Below are 14,512 nucleotides of genomic sequence, written 5' to 3' on the forward strand. Positions count from 1 at the left end.
GTGCTCTGTTCAATGCCTGTATATCCTTGGTGTTTCTTTGCTTGGATGATCTGTCTATTGTTGATAATGGAGTGTTGAAGTCCCCTACTATGAGTGTGTTGTTGTTAATATCCTTCTTGTGGTCTTCTAGTATTTGCTTTATGTATTTGGGTGCTCCTATGTTGGGTGCATATATGTTTATCAGTGTTATATCTTCTTGATGGATTGTTCCTTTAAGTATTATGAAATGTCCTTCTTTGTCTCTTTTCATTGCCCTTGCTTTAAAATCCGTTTTATCTGATATGAGGACTGCTACCCCAGCTTTTTTTTTTACAGGTCCATTTGCTTGGAATATTTTTTTATATCCTTTTACTTTCAGTCTGTGTAAAACTTTTGTTTTGAGGTGTGTTTCTTGTAAACAGCAAATATGTGTGTCCTGTTTTCTTATCCATTCCATTACCCTATGTCTTTTAATTGGAGCATTTAATCCATTTAAATTTAAGGTTATTATTGATATGTACTTATTCATTTCCCATTGTACCTCTGTTCCTCTCCTCTTGTTTTCTTCTTTTTTCTTAGAACATTCCCTTTAGCATCTCTAGCAATGCTGGTTTGGTGGAGATGTATACTTTTAGTCTTCCTCTGTCTGAGAAACTCCTTATTTCACCTTCCATTTTGAATGAGAGCCTTGCTGTGTAGAGTATTCTTGGTTATAGGCCTTTGTTTTTCATTGCTTGAAATATTTTTGACCATTCTCTTCTGGCTTGTAGTGTTTCTGTTGAGAAATCAGTCGATAGCCTTATCGGAGCTCCCTTGTATGTTATTTGCTGTTTTTCTCTTGCTGCTTTCAGGATTCTCTCTTTGTCTTGGAATGTTGCTATTTTAATTATGATGTGCCTTGGAGTGGGTTTTTTTGGGTTCCTTTTCATTGGAACTCTCTGCGCTTCCTGAACTTGCATAACTGTTTCTCTCATCAGGCAGGTTGGGAAAATTTTCTCTCACTATTTCTCCTATCAGTTTTTCTATTCCTTGTTCTTCTTATTCCTCTTTAATTCCAATAATGCTGATATTGTTTTTTGTTATACTATCCTGTAATTCCCTTACTTCTTCTTCATACTTTTTCAATCTTTTTTTTAATTTTGCTGTATTGTCTGGGAATTTTTTTCTACACTATCTTCTAACTCACTACTCTGATCCTCTGCTTTGTTTAGTCTGCTTTTGACTGATTCTACTGTGTTTTTCATCTCAGGGATTGAATTATTAATTTCTTCCTGGTTCTTGCTAATAGTTTCCATGTCTTTTTTTATGCTGGTGTAGTTCTCTGCAAGTTCCCTGTAATTTTCTTGGAGCTGTTGGTAACTTCCTTGGAGGTTATCATAGTTGTTTTTGAGGTTGTCGAGCATATTGAGCTTCTTTGCCACCATTGTTTTGAATTACGTGTCTGACATTTGGGCTATGTCTGTTCCATCTACCTCTCTTTCTGGGGATTCCTCTTTTCTTTTCATTGAGAGGTTGTTTCTGTGTCTTACCATGTTGGATTCTTCTTGTTTGTTTTTGTTTTTTGGGTTTGTCTGTTTTGACTTCCCACCTTTGTGGTATGAGATTCTTTATAGGAGATCTGAGGGTTTCAGTGGTGCAGTCTCTTTGATCTCCTGAGCCTGATGTTCTTGGTGTACCCTTTATGTCATTTGTTTATGCTGTCTGGTTATATTTCAGATGATCTGTGGTAGGATCTTCCTTCTGGCTAGTTGATTGAGAGTCACTTTATTCACTATGTCTTGAGTTCTTTTGTGGATATGCTGTTAAAAACATAAACACACAGCCCGGGCAGGAGACCCATATCCTCAAAAATATCACCCACCCTCTATCCCGCTATCGTCAGCCAACGATCCAGTATTAATATAAATGTAGAGAGATTAGAGCTTTTATACTATAGGAAGAATAGATAAGAGTTGTTTTTAGGGAGGAGAAATATGATTTTTGAGATAGGGGATGATAGATTAATAATAGTTGAGACTATGCAAGACAGTAGGTAATATTTGCATTGTATGTTAATAACGATGGAAGAAAAGGAGGGAAGAATGCAGAATATAGTAAGAAAGTGGGATTGTATAGTATTGGATTTATATAGTAGTTATATTCTATTTATTTAGAGTGAAAGGGAGGCTAAAGTAGACACACAAACATATAAACAAAAATTAAAGAGGAAGGATGAGAAGAAGAGATTGTATGAAACAAATTAGATATATAGTTCCCCCACCTTAGGAAAGAAAAAAAAGTAAGAATTATAATTAAAATTATATTTAGAATTAAAAATAAGAAATTAAAAAAAAATAAAGTAAAATAAAATACAAATAAAAAAACTAAGATAGAAATAGAAATGAAAAAAGTATATAAAAGGAATATTTTTACTCAGTTTAGCCTTTGTGTGTTGTCTTCTTTTTCTGCGTCCCCAGCTGGTCTAATGAGGCAGGTCAGAGGTTCCTGTTCCTTGCAGCAGTGGTGTGCGCCCACGGTGGCTGGCAGGACGCGTTCCTTTGGTGCCTGTTGGGGCCTGCCGAGGTGCTTTTACGTGGGTGGGCGCCCCTGACTGCACGCGCCCCTGAGCTCGCAAGGCAGCAGAGAGCTTGCTTCAGGCCTGCCGAGCCGTGTTCCGGGAGTTGGTCTCTCACCTCTTAGGACGGGGCTGTGGACACTTGTGCACAGGGAAGTGAGAGCCTGTGAGTCTCTGCAGCCCGCTGTTCCCGCACCGAAGCCACCCACCATTCCTGCACCCACTTGGGCAGGCAGGAGTAGAGCCTGAGCAAGTGGTCTGAGCTCCGGCCCAGCGCCCACGGGAGCTGGCCAGGGGTGTCTGCGCATGGTCTTCTGTCTGTCCAGTGGGCCCTCCCTGTGCCCCTTGGGGCACTGATCTTATGTCCGTTGGGGTGTGTCCGAGGGACGCCTAGATGCGTGGCCCCGCACACCTGGGCCAGTGATTGATGGCACTTCCCTATGCTCACCCACATGACCCAAGGGGAGTGTTGGGGAGTGGGTGAGCGCACCTCTGTGCCTGCACTCCTCAAAAATGGCCTACCACCCCCAAACTTTCCTCCCCTCTCCACCGTCCACTGGAGAAAAATATAAAGGAGAATTATGTTCTCACTTGCCCGGCAGCATGCTGTTTCCTGTCCTTCAGCGCCAATGCCACTTGGTCGAGTCCCATCTCTGCCAGCTGGCAGAGATCCGCTCTCCTCCCACTCCTCTCTGGGGTAGCCTGTGGTCGCCAAAAAGCCTTTGTGTACTTCCAGCCGCAGCTCGGGCAGCCGCCCCAGTCAGGAATCCCGTTTCATCCCCCTTTCCTCCGCTATCCTCACTAAACAGGTTGTTCCCAGATGGATTTTCTCTAATCCAGCAGTGTCATGGCTCGACTCCTGCCAGTGTCCAGCTGCTCACTGAGATGTTCTGTCTGCAATTAGCCCAAACTGCAGACGGGTCTCGGGAACCTGAAAGCGCAGCCTCCCCTCACTCCTCCGCCATCTTCCCCCTCTGCATTTTGTCTTTCTGATATAAATGTATACCATTTAAAAGACTGTGTAAAGAAAAATTCTCAAAAGACAAGTTGGGCTTTTCATTTCTGAGATTTCATTCTGAGAACTTTGGATATAGCATCTGGGTGAAATCTATTATTAAATAAAACATTTTGTAGAAGATGATGATATATATTTGTGTATTTGAATGGATAATCTGTATGCTTGATTCTAGTTCCAGTATTCTGACTTTAGGTAATTCTTGAAAGGTTAATTAGGAACTAATTCAAGCAAGTTCCAGAAAAAATAACATCTTGAATAATATATCTTAATGCTTAAAACTAGAGTTAATTTTGTTTAGTAAATAAAATCTTGGATTTGGGGTTATAATAAACAAGGACTAATCAGAGTCACTATATTAGACAAAATGACATATGACTTTCCAGGTTTCTAAGTCAATGTATACAGTTTTTTGGAGGGGGTGGTGGTGGTGATGGCTTATGTTTTCTCTCAGTTTTATTTTTAATCAAATGCAAGGATGCAGATGGAAACATGCTATTTTTATCCCATTAAATGCCAAGAGAAAGGTTACAAGAAAAGTCCCAATGTAACTTAGATTTCCTGTGAGTTGTAGCTGGAAAACTTAAGAGTCATTGTAAGCATGTCTTAAGCATTTTTGTTATGGTTCCTTCATCATTTTCAATGCTGAGGAAGAGGAAAATCCTACATTTGTACTGAGACAATGAATTGATTTCTTGAACGACCTTGCCCTTAAATAGAATCTTGAGGTCCTTTTAAATAAAAGTTGAGACTTAAGTAGTGAACTTCAATCCTCCCAGTTCATATTTTTTATTCCCACAAATGAAATTTTCTAAAATGTTCTGAACTGTGTGTGTGTGTGTGATTGTGTGCACATGGATATGTGCCTATACTAATAATGTACTGTCACTAATCTTGATCCAAGAACTTTTACTTGGTGATAAATTAGTCCAGAAAGCTTAAAATTCATATAATAACTGTGTTAGGTTACTCTTATCAAGAAGCTCTGAAATTGATGAGAAAAGAAAGAAGAGTTGTTTGGGACTGCCAAACTGGATAAAAATTGAGGGTATAATTTAAATATTTTCATCTTTAAAGTGGAAGAAATTAAGATTAAAATTCAGAAATATTATTTTCCTCTGTATTTTGGTGGTTGTGTATTTTATGACATGTTATTATTCCTATTATATAAAGCTTAATAAAGATGTTTGATTTTGAAATGCAAAGGAAAAATAGAGATGTATAGAAAAAATAAACTAACAGAGGAGCAAGATTTTTTTTCCTAGTCACAAGCTTGTGAAATACTGCATTATTACTTATCTCAGCCCATAAATATGAAATATTGAATAACCAATCTTGCTGTAGAAGATAAAATAATAAAGTTTGCCAATGTCCTAAAATACTTTATAATAGTCTCAATCATTTGTTTTCCTAATTTTAAAGTGAATGAATTTATATTTAAAGAGTTACAGAAATTACCCAAGGTCAGACACATGTTCAATAGAAGTGCCAGGCTTTCAGTCCTGGATATGCTCTTTCAATTACACATTTCTTCCTTCAGTTAGTCATTTCTCCCCAAAGAGATAATAAGTAATTTTATGTTCAATTATCTGTCTTCTTCTTTATCTCTTATTGTGTTTAGTGGTGCATGGTATAAAGTAGGTGTGCCATTTAGGCTAACTAAATTAAAGTACAAATGTAAACATATGTACAAATGAGAGCTAGAGCGGAAGGTGTTTGTGTGTTTGTGTATATATTTGTCCTTGAAATAAAATGCCGAGAGCTTAAAAAATGTCTATTTATATATTTCTGCCTTGTAATGAAAGGAATGCAGGTGCTTACATTAAAAAAGAACTGATAAAGTAAATCTGAAAAACATTAACTCAAGAATAAATTCAGGAGCCAACTGATGAATTCACTAATAGAGTTCCCAATTTAAATTGATCACCTCTGTTGTTTGATTTATGAACAGGAAATGGGCTTTGACTGTTAGGCACCTGGATGAAGAGCCCTGTGTCCAGCTTGTAAGAGTCTGGTAACCTGCCAAGACCCTCTGGCTGCCCTAGCATCATTCAATTGAGGTAAGACCTACTTACTTTAATTAGAATGTAAGACTTTTACTCTTGAATCAACTTTTAATAAGGTGATTTAGCATAACTCTATAATGTGCCAATAGCTGCTAATTTTGAAAAATAAATGCAAGGATTATTCTGTTGCAAATGCTTATCTTTTTCAAATTCTACTGATCTTTTACTTCATGGCCTTGAGCCCATTTTCTTTGTAGAGTATTATCTAATTTCAATGTGGCTGTTGCAATTGGTACAAGTTTCCTGCCTTTGTGGTATCAATTTGTTTTTATACCATTATATATTTTATTATATATAATCAAATCAGCCTCACATTTTACTTTAGGTTGGTCCAGTGATTTGATTTAAAACTGACAACAACAGTGCAGTCTGTGCTGTGATACAGCATGGCTTTGCATTGCTTATTTATTCCGAGTTAATATGGACCTGTTAACCTTTTGTAATATCTGTTTGTATATTGCCACCCATACACAGTGGACTTCCGTTTAAGCATTATATTTTGAAGACATATTCTGAAAGGAGTTTTTAACTCCTTGGAGCACTCCAGTTTGGTGGGGGTGAGGTCGATGCCAATGTTGGATGAGAACGCATTTTCTGGGAACACTAGCTGATGTCAATATTCTAATGCTGGTTCAGGCTTAAAATTTTACATGGCTTGGATGATGCAACGGCCCCAACGACTGCACAGACCCAAGAGCTATGAAATCTGAGCATACCCAGGGTGGCCACAAGCACACTCTAGGAACTAGGGTGCATCATTTAACCTTTGACTATTCCCTTGATTTTGACACGAAGGAGGTAGATTAAATCAAGGAAGGGTGACAAATTTATGTGCTTTGAAGATCAGGCTTGTGATACAAATCTATGAAGTCTGGGTGTGAGAGAAGAGGGAATGGTAGGCCTGTGCCCCTTTCTAAACCATTCAGATTCAAACATTTTAAATCTGGACAAGGAAGTAAATTTCTGAAATGGTTGATTGAATTTGGCCATTGGATTGAATAAATTCTAAGAATCAGTATAATATTTTTTCTGAGCTTTTTTCCCCCGTTAATTGACCTAAAGTGAGAACTTTGAATCTAGTACCATAATTAAAAAATAAAACCTACCCTAAAAAGTACTGACTAGCAGTTTCTCTCTTAATTGCTATTTTCAGATTATAAAAGAGGTATGTAAATGGTGAAAAGAAAGTTATAACATGTTTGGGACTAGTTTTATGATTCTTTAAAAAAATAAAAGTTTTATTTTTTGGTTAATATTTTAACTAATATTTTAATACAAATGTTATTTTATGTTGAAGAAAATGAAAGTGGTAGTTTAAATAAGCATATTCTCTAACAATTTTAGCTCTATTCATTTTTGCTCTTTATTTTTCATTTTATAGTGATGACATATACTTATTTTTTTTTATCGCCTTTTACTGACTTTCAAAGAGATATTTAGCTGAGAAAATAAGTGCATTTTATCAGATGCTAATGGCAATTAGGCAACAAGCCTAGTGGAAGATGGGAAGGGGGCCAAGTCAATATACTCTAAGGGTCCTATCTATTTTCTTCAGCTCAATTATAATCAGAATTTATGTTGACTAGAAAATTGAACTCATGACTGTTGAGAGCCATGTGTGTTATCCCAGTGGAAGGGAAAATTAGAAGGGCATAATCTTTATGTTTTTAGCTGGGTCCTTCCATTAGCTTTTTTCTTTGTTGCTTCTATAGCTTTTTATTTTGTGATTACATGCATTAATAGACAGATTCAAGTTGTTTCAGGTATGCTGAGTTTGGAGAATGGGTATATAGAGTGAGGCATACTTTATACAGTTCAGATAATTTTTACATGTACTGTACTAGTAGAAGCTGTTACTACCTTAAAATGTATACCAGAAACTAATAGTTTAAGAGGCTTTTGCATTAGACTTTATGGTTCAGCCTTGTTGTTGTAATTTTAAGTACTTGCTATCTACTTCTTTGCTAGCCAAGTCAATACTGGAATATTTGCATGTTACTGCTCAAACTGACTAAACCTCATTAGATCTGTTTTTTTATTAAAAACAAGTCTCATCTCTTTTTGTTTTTTAACTGAAAAAAAGTGAAGATGTCAGCGCATGCACCTACACAGATTTTTTTCCACTGCTCAAAACAGTTTTTGAACTCGATTTTGATGTCTTTTAGTGCTTTTGATATTTTTTGTTTTACCTCTTTCACATCGGAAAAACATTTCCCTTTGAGCATTTTTTTCCTCTTGAGAAAGAAGCAAAAGAAATGTTGTTTGAGTCCAGCTTTGGCAAATGGGGGGTAGGGTTGGTCATGGGAGTCATGCTGTTTTTTGGTCAAGCTGTTTTTTGGTCAAAGTGACGAATACTCAGCACTATGTGGGCAAGTGCACTCGTAAATCACCCATCATGAAATGGGCAAACATATTGAAAGTCTTTTAAAAAATTCACTAAAGCAGAACACAGCTTCTCAAAACAACACCAGCTGATATACTGATACAGACGGCTTTCTAGTTAGTGGGGGAGGCCTGTACTATAAGGGGCCCACCCTCCAGAAGATAATTCCAGTTTTGGGGGGGGCATTACCAAAATGCTTTAGGTCTTCATTGCTTCAGTAACACATAAAATGTGTGGACAAAGTAGACACTAAAACAACAGACTCATTTTTAAATTATTTTTCTAGGCTTAGAAAATTAATGACAGTAATATCTAATCTATTGTTAGCCCACATTCCCAACATGAAAATAAAATAATGAAAGTTTCTACATTGAGGTAGTTAATTGTCACCTTTCTTGTGCTCCTCACCAGCAGTTCTGAAACTAAGAACCCTCAGTCTTAAATTCCTTTCATTTTACAAAAGATGCTCTGATATGCACTTAACATAAGTTCACCTTTAGCATTTGGCATTTATTAGTTATGGCTTTCAAATGAAGTATTTAATTGAAATCAAAGTGCCGTTGTTTTTAATAACCCAGAAAGAATGTGTATAATTTAAATTTTTAAAGAAATGACAGTGCAGTTAAGAATGCTATAGCTCCTATGTGAATATTGCAGTTGTTTGAAAAAAAATTTATAAAATATTCTTATTATCAAAATCGAATTTAAGGTTTAATGATGCAGGGAAGTTAAGATGTTCACAAAGAAACCAGAATAATAACAGTAAAAATTTAGCCACAGCTTAGTACAATATAACCAACATTTTCTGGTCAATTTGATGTGATTGTGTTAAACAGAGACAAACTGCAAAAGTAATTAGAAATCACATATTGGTGAATGGCTCAAAGCTGTAGGCTGTTAAAGGCATTTTGTGCTGCCTGAGATTTGCCACACCTTCTTGGGTCTCTTTAAACCAAAGGAAATGCAATTATCACAATATTTATTTTTCTTGAAAAGATTCTCACTAAACTGTTGTAATAAATGTGATTTGTCCCAGAATTTACTCTCTACTATTTTTTTTTTTAAAAGAAGCATCCTTTGCTTAGGGTACCCGGCTGATTTTCAAAAAGGCAGTTAAATCATCTAACAGCAGCAATTCATTGGAAAAATAAAACCTAGTGTCATAAACATTCTTCTAGCACTCAGCAGCTGTACATGTCTAACTCCCTAGATTGTAGTCAAGTCTTGCTATTATTGTTAATCCCATACAAGAGAAAAACAGGGAAGCATACCTATGGCAAAATCCTCGAGGTACTTTTATCTGTCCTTAAGTACCCTCTTCCCCCAATGTAGTTTCATCTAAACAATGATTTTCTAGTTGATCTACTCAACAAGATATTAGCTTTGTTAGGAAAAGATTCAATTTATAAGCATACCTTGTTTTCTTGTGCTTTGCAGAATTTTTTTTTTTTTAATTGAAGGTTCGTGGCAACTCTATTTGAGTCATTTTCCAAAAACATTTGCTCACTTCATGTCTATGTGTCACACTTGGGTAATTCTCTCAATATTTCAAACTTTTTAATGATTATATTCGTTATAGGTATTTTTGATCAGTGATCTTTGATATTTCTAGGGCAAGACCCTCCACAGCAGAAAGATTACAACTTGCAGAAGGCTCTGAGAATGGTTAGTGCTTTTTAGCAATGAAGTATGTACATTTTTTAGACATAATGATATTACACACTTAATAGACTACAGTATACATAACTTTTACATACATACATACATAACACAACATAATTTTATATGCACTTGGAAAAACAAAAAATTTGTGACTTGCTTTATTTATTATGATATTTGCTCTGTTGCAGTGGTATAAACTGAACCAACAGTATCTCCAGGGTATTTCTGTATTTTTTTAATATGCAGTTTAATAAAGTCTTTGACCTATTTTTGCTTTGTACTATATCATGTAATAAACTAATGTGAAATCCATAAAATAATTTAAATATCATAAATATTTAAAATTTATTGTACTATTTCTTGTAGAAATGGTGAGTTTTGTATTATTAGAATTTATCCTTGAAACTGAAATTATTTAAATTTCTGTTTATATTTTCTTTAAGAATGTTGCAATTCAAAAGACAAACTTGAAATAGTTTTCTTTTTAAGAAATAAAATTACTCATGTATAGAGTGAAGTCAGTCATTAAGAGCTAAGTAATATTTGAAAGGGAAAGAACCTCAAGTCATCAATGGTTTAGCTTTATATAGACAAGCCAATTGTTAGAGATTTCCTGCCTAATTTCATAAGTGATTTTGAAGATTTTTGCTTGTAGTTATTACTATAAATTTCAAAGATATCAACTTTATACCATATTAACCTGTTTGGCAACAATTCACTTAGGACTTGATGCTGAAAATTATCTTTACACAAGTGGCTTTATTTCCTAATATAACTGAAATAAATCTGTAACATTTCCTTGCAAATTTGACATATGGTCTCTTGTTAACTTAACATGGTATGAATTTCATACTTGTGTATATATGAAGTGCTTTCTTGTCCTTGAAACATCTTTTATATTTGTCTTTCCAAGAGAACTATTTCTAAAATTGATTTTTTCAAGCTGAATGTTCACCTTTTAAATAAAAGTTTGTACTGCTGCAACTCTTCCTCTTATTTTATTACTCTTTCATATGTGTAATGTTCCTACCAAATGTAACATGGTAATATTATTAAAATACTCTTTAAATTTTATAATGATAATTTTATACATATATTTATGGTGAGCCTATTACATTCCAGACACTATATTAGGTACTGAGAAACAAATGCATTTATGCTAGAGTACTTTTCCTAAGGATAGTCCCTGTTTAGTGGGGATGCACATTATTACAATATAGTGTGATGTTGAAGTGTGAGCATTTAAAAAATTGCACGAGGGTGGATATCATTATTTTAAACTTCCAAACACTTATTTTAAGCCCAGATTAATCTCTTTTACTTCAGATCCAAATAATAGGGTAATTAGCTTTTTAGAAAACTAACCTAGATCACAGTCATATCATGCCAGTCAACAACAATATAATTATTACATGGGTGTGTGTGTTTTCTTTATATTAAAGCACAAAATTTCTTTGAAATTGCACATTTCTTACTTTTCTGTTACATAATTTCTATCATTTAAATAAAATAATAGAATAGTTAAAGGTGGCAGTTAGTTAACAGGACTAATTAAACAAGTAATATGTATAAAAATCTAATAATATTTTATAATGCTTTGTTGTTTCAGTATCTCCTCTGACACACCACATACTTTACCAATTTTTAATTTTCATTTCTTATTGTATTTTTCCATTACTATTTATCCCCCTTGTAACCCCCTCCCCCCCATAATCACCACACTGTTGTTCATGTCCGTGTGTCCTTTTTTCCTTTTTGCTTGATCCCTCCATTACTAACCACGACAATAGCTGTCATCCTGCTCTCCATCTATGAGTCTGTCTCTGTTTGGCTTGTCAGATCAGTTTGTGAATTGGATTCCACATGTGAGTGAGATCATATGGTATTTGTCTTTCTCTGACTGGCTTATTTCACTTAGCATAATGTTCTCTGGGTCCATCCATGCTGTCACGAAGGGTAAATTTTCTTCTTTGTTATGGACAGACAGTATTCTATTGTGTACACCATAGTTGCTTTATCCATTCATCTACAGATAGATGCTTGGGCTGTTTCCATATCTTGGCAATTGTCAGTAATGCTGCAATGAATATAGGGGTGCTTATGCTCATTCGAATTGGTATTTTGGGTTCCTTTATAAATGGTATTGTTTTATTAATTTCCTTTTCTGTTAGTTTGTTATTGGCAACTAAAAATTTTACTGACTTCTGGATATTAATTTTGTATCCAGATACTTCACTGAATTAATTTGTCAGTTCTAGTAGTTTCTTGGTGGAATCCTTACGATCCTCTATGTACAGTATCATGCCACCTGAAAATAAAGACAGTTTTACTTCTTCCTTTTCAATGTGGGTGCATTTCATTTCTAATTCTTGTCAACTGCAATGGTTAGGGCTTCCAGTACTATGTTGAATAAGAGCAGTGAAAGTGAACAATACTGTCTTGTTCCCAATCTTAAGTGGAACGCTTGTAGTTTTTGTCCATTGAATGTTATGCTGGAGGTGGGTTTGTCATATATGACCTTTGTTATGTTTAGGTATGTTGCACCTAAGTAAAGCCATAATCATTTATTTGTTTCATATGCATCTTTATGGATATAAATGCAAACACCAATACTACTTTTACTTTATCCTTTGGCAATAATCACTACATTTTGAAAAAGAGAATAATGAGAGCAATATAGCAGTCAGAGGTCCTTAACAATTCTGAAATGCATCTGGGCAAATCTTGTAGCCTACTAACCTGAGGGTAAGACAATTACCTTGAATTAGATCTTGGTCTTGGCTCTGCTTTTAGGATCAAGCTTCCCAGTCTTTATTCTCCATGGATTTAGGCTTTACCCTCTGGAAGTATCTTTCACTTCCATTAACCTCTATAGTGATAAAGAAGCATTGGAAATTTGGAAGCATAGAGGTCTTTTACATGTGTCAAATAGTTACAGTCTCTTTGTAAATACAACTCTCACAAAACCTTTATGTCCCTCAGTATGTCTGATTCTGGTCAACTGTAGATGTATGCTAAAAGCCAGTTGACTTTTTGGGTATTCTACTCATAAAATTATATCTTTATGTTGTTTACAGTTAATAATAGTTTTATCACTGCCTTTATATAATATATATTTATAATTAATGTTCTTATTTAATCATTTTGGTCAGTATCTCTGGCACAGTGTTAAATGATACTAATGGCAGTGGACTTTTGTCCTATTTCTGATTTTTGTTGATAATGCCTCTAGTGTTGGACTAAGCTAGGTATATCAAATAGCAAAATGCCATCAAGTTTGATTTTATTTAGTATTTTAATCTAAAATTGTCATTGAATTTTAACAATGGCTTTTTATAATCTACAAATATAATAAAATATTTTTTGACATATATTAATGTTTTAAAATTGATTAATTGATTTTCTTAGACTCAAGCTCAATTGGTTATATGATTATTTTTGTGTACACCTAGATTATATTTTATTTAAGATTTTTGCTTTGATGTTTATAACTGATATTAAGGGTTTGTGTGTGTGTATGCAATCATTTTGGGCCAAGAGGTTTTCTTCTTTAATCTATAGACAGATTTTAAAAGCATTGGCATTGTCTGATCTTTAAAGATTTTTTAAAATTTCCCTGAGACTGATCCTTTTGGAATTATCTAGTGATAAATTTCTCCATTTCTTCTATGTAAATCTATTTTTAGATTTTCTGTCTCTTCTGAGATCAGTTTTATAAATTCTATTTTTTAAGAAAATTATCAGTTTTATCTAGATTGTCGTACATATTTGCAGTGTTTAGCAGTATAGTCTATTATGATTCTTTTAAATTTATTCTGACTGTGGTTATTTTTCTTTTGTCATTTATAATTATTTTTGTGATTTTCATTTTATTCCTTTTTTAAAAATTAATCTCCCAGTGATTTTTCCCACATGATCAGCTTTGAATTTATTTGCTAATTCTACTGTTTTCAGTTTTCTTCGTTTTTTTTTTTTTTTTTTTTTTTTTTTTGTTGGCCAAAATGGTGTTTCTTTGTTTATTTGCATGCTCAGTTAGAACAAAGAAAATACTGTACCTCCCAGAAACAATGGGAGCTTTTTATTTTTTTATTTTTTTTTCAGATTTAATGTGTTTTATTGATTAAAATATTACATTTGTGCCAATTTCCCTTCCCTCTGCTCCCCTCCACCCAGTGGCCCCCCTCCCTCCAGTTGTCCCCCCCTTTTAGATTATGTCCATTAGTTGTGCATACAGTTCCTCCCAACCTCTCTCCGTCTATTCCATTCCCTCCTACCTTGATCCCCAATTCCTATATCATCTCCCTCCCTTTCCCCATTCCCCCTCCCTGTTGACCTCCCCCCAATATGCTTCCCGTACCCACGGTTCCTTTTCCACTCTCGTTGCCTATTTAGTTTGCCTTTGTTTCATCTCCTTAGCTTCTGTTTTTTTAAACCAGTCCCTTTAACATCTCATATAACAGTGGTTTGGATCTAATGAACTCTTTCAGTTTTATTTTGTCCTGGAAACACTTTCTCTGTCCTTCTATTCTGAATGACAATTTTGCTGGATAGAGTATTCGTGGTTGTAGGTTTTGGATTTTCATTACTTTGAATATTTCTTGCCAGACCCTTCTTGCCTGTAGGGTTTCCCTTGAGAAGTCTGCTGATAGTCTAATTGGGACTCCTTTGTACATAATTCTTTTCTTCTCTCTTGCTGCTTTTAAGATTCTCTCTTTATCTTTAATTTTTGACATTTTGATTATAATGTGTCTTGGAGTGGTTCTCCCTGGGTCCAGTCTCTTGGGAACTCTCCTTGCTTCCTGGACCTGCAAGTCTATTCCCTTCCCCAAGTCTGGGAAGTTCTCCTTTACTGT

At 34.9% G+C, this 14,512-nt stretch overlaps 1 long non-coding RNA gene across 1 annotated transcript in view; it reads left to right on the forward strand.

Moving 5' to 3' along the window:
- Positions 1 to 14,512, forward strand: part of LOC150020894 (uncharacterized) — a 297,133-nt gene that overhangs the window by 155,464 nt on the left and 127,157 nt on the right. Inside the window, exon 2 of the long non-coding RNA XR_016511120.1 lies at positions 5,500 to 5,608. This is a non-coding gene — a long non-coding RNA (uncharacterized LOC150020894). The remainder of the gene's footprint in view (positions 1 to 5,499; positions 5,609 to 14,512) is intronic.

The sequence above is a fragment of the Furipterus horrens genome, unplaced genomic scaffold, assembly GCF_987537825.1.
Source record: "Furipterus horrens unplaced genomic scaffold, mFurHor1.1.pri manual_scaffold_1, whole genome shotgun sequence".
Lineage (NCBI taxonomy): Eukaryota > Metazoa > Chordata > Mammalia > Chiroptera > Furipteridae > Furipterus > Furipterus horrens.